The sequence below is a fragment of the Lipotes vexillifer genome, unplaced genomic scaffold, assembly GCF_000442215.2.
Source record: "Lipotes vexillifer unplaced genomic scaffold, Lipotes_vexillifer_v1.1 scaffold191, whole genome shotgun sequence".
In the NCBI taxonomy this organism is placed as follows: domain Eukaryota; kingdom Metazoa; phylum Chordata; class Mammalia; order Artiodactyla; family Lipotidae; genus Lipotes; species Lipotes vexillifer.
In genome coordinates, this window is record NW_006785831.1 from 112,379 (window position 1) to 115,636 (window position 3,258).

The window sequence follows — 3,258 nt, forward strand, 5'->3', positions numbered from 1 at the left end:
CCCCGGTTTTTTTTTTTTTTTTTTTTTTTTTTTTTTTTTTTTTTGCTTTTCTTTTCCTTTCTGCTTCTCTCTGCTTAGTCCTCAGACAGATTCTGGTAATGGGGGAGTAAATAATTACCGACTTCAACCAGAAATTTTTGGATGTCTCTCAGGACCTTTTGGCACTAAACTGAAACACTAACCTTTGCTAATAAAGCTGCCGGCGTTTCTACATTGTCTATGAGACTTTGAGGATAGGAATACTTTACATAAGACATAGAATAAGCAGCAGGGTGATTTATATGGCATTTGGTCTACAGAAAAGGAGAAAACGGTACAATTTTTGATTCACAAGAGGCAGAGAGTAGAAGGCAAGTTTCTTTCTCACCCTGTCAGTTCCTAATCCAGAGTCGCTGATTCTAGGCAACAACAGAAAAATGCTTACTCCTGAGTCCAAGAGTTTGTTGACAGTGCAATTCAAAACAAGGAGCTTGCCCCCAGTAACCATTTTCTGCAAAAATACAGTTCTTTTCTCTCCTATCTGGAAATACAAGTAAAAGCAGTGATAGGCCTGAGCTGTAGCTAGCCCTCTTTGATAAAAAATATAACATGTAGCTGAATATTCCAGCACTTAGCACAATGTCTGGTATAAAACTGGTGCTCAATATTTGTGGGGTTCAAGGAAGAAATTTTTGTGTCTAACTCAGTGACCTTGCAGAACTCTTTAATTCTAATGTTACACTCAACAGCATATGGGATCATTAAATCAGATTACGTTATATCAGAGGCTTCTTGGCTACAGAGGAGAAACTTGGAGCTTGAGATGCATTTCACAGAATCGTTTTGTTAGTTGACAGAGAACCTTTTATGGAAGAACAGTGCTGCCTGTCTCTACAACGTTTTCCTTACTCTGTCACCACTGCTCCCGCCATGTTGTTGACATGGAAGGGGAACCGACTGAAATATTTCAGTTGGCTGGAAGTTAACCCCTCAAGTCACGGGGTGTTGTGGAGAACTTGTGTTTCAAAGAGAGTGCAGGCAGGGAATTCCCTGGCAGTCCAATGGTTAGGACTCTGTGCTTCCACTGCTGGGGGCCTGGGCTCAATCCCTGCTCCGGGAACTAAGAGCCCACAAGCCGCGTGGGGCGGTGAAAGATAATAAATAAATAAAGATATAAAAAAGAGAGTGCAAGCAGAAGAACTCAGGTCTGCACTCAGAGTGTGAGCTCCCTGTGAGCGGGGACCCTTAATGCTTCAGTGCCTAGGATGGTTCCTGGAAAAAAATGGCACTCAGTAAATATTTAGTAAATGAACACCCCCAATTCTTGAGTTCTCGATGTTTTCTCAAGTCACGCAGGGAGGGGGCCCAGGGAGCTTGAGGAATGGGGGCAAGAAATTATCCATTCTTTCTTTGTTCTTTTTAGCCACTGTCAAACCAGATTAACTAGCCTTCCCATTATCTGGGTAACAGAGGCCTAAGTGAATATATCTCAATGAGATACCCTGAGAACACAGGGGCGGGGCCAGGTCCTGACACCAGACAGGGCCAAACCTGGAAACAGAACTTCACTGCCAGGCTGGCTGTCTCTTCTTGCTTTGGCCGAGTGGCTAAAAACGAACGTGGGCTGCTGAGAGGCTCACCTACAGGGCCTGGCCCTCGGCCCATGTCTGCCCCATACTGCACAGGCCATCAAATTCCACAGGCCCTTAGAGATGTTTATTTTTGCACTCTGTAGACTCTGCTCGCTGCTGGAGCCATGGCAGGTCACACAAAGGACAAGGTGTTGCCAAGCTGAGAATGTGGGGTGCTCCTCAGTGCAAGACCCAGGACCTTAATTTCTCCCCAGAAATGAAAGAGTTAGAAGCGCTTTTTACAAAAGTTCCTTCAACAGGTAGGTGGTTGTCTTTGTCTCTGTCTTTATTGAAATAGTTAGGAATGAACCAGTTCATCCCACTTCCTTCTAGATTTGGACCCACAGAAAAGTCTGATGAACAAAGGTCTTGGAACCCTTTTGCATGTGAGGTCCCTCTACACATCGTAAAGTATTTCCTTAGCCAAGCAAGGCAATAGTCATGTTTTTAGAATAAGTTATCTGTTGATCAATAAAATATGCAAAGGCAACAGTTAAAATGAATTTCATGGCATTTTCAAATACATTTTGTTTTATTTGATGAATCACTCAGACATTTACAAACAGTTGAAAAATTGTAGTAACTGTGTAAGATATTTTTCTGTCCACTAACAGGATGCCGTCATGTACGTGTGGATTTGCACACCTTGTACTAATTCTGTCGTCTCCTCCCAGGTCTGAGACCCCGAGATTAGAAGCCCCTCTCTGTTTATTAAGGGTAAGCCTAGTGCCTTGAAGAACATCAATTCCTTCTGGTTTACGAGGCATATTATTTGTTCAAGGTCCCAGAAGGAACTGGGAAACTGGGTAGACTTCAACAAAGATATTATTTATAAAGGTGTGAACAAGTGTTCATAAAATCTAACAAAGGTCAGTAGAGTCCCCTGGGGCCAGTAACACCAGCACTTCTAGGCCTGAGAGGCAAAGGGAGAGAGCAGTTACTGGAACCCTCTGCAGAGTCACTGGGTAAAGGAAGCCAGTCCATAAGGATCTGACAGTAAAAGAACCAAGGAAAAAAATACACCAGCCTCACACTCCTCCTGTCTTCCAAGTCCCATCAGTGGCTGAACCAAACAGGAACCCAGTTGATGTAGCCTATAAGTGTCAGCCTTCCAGGGCAGAAAAGTGGGTGGAAATGGGATGAACAGTGAACTTGGAGGTGCAAATGGAAACTGTCCTGCACACCAGGGTAACCTGTAAGCTTGCCCTGTAGTGCACTAGGGCTATGGTTAAAAACGAAATCAAGGGGCTTCCCTGGTGGCGCAGTGGTTGAGAGTCCGCCTGCCGATGCAGGGGACACGGGTTCGTGCCCCAGTCCGGGAAGATCCCACATGCCGCGGAGCGGCTGTGCCCGTGAGCCATGGCCGCTGAGCCTGCGTGTCTGGAGCCTATGCTCCGCAAAGGGAGAGGCCCATGTACCGCAAAACAAACAAAATCGAGATCAAGTCCTGAGCCAATCAGTTCTGGGCCTTGCCTTTAAATTAGATCAAGCCACTCAAGGTCACCGACTCAAATCTTCTGGTGTATTTCAAACACAAAACTCAATTGTGGAACCAACCTCCTCTTTCGCTGCTCATACTAAAACACTCCCTTAGTTTCAGCCAGCGATCACCTTTAAAAGGACAACTCCAAAATCTGCATCTCTGCTG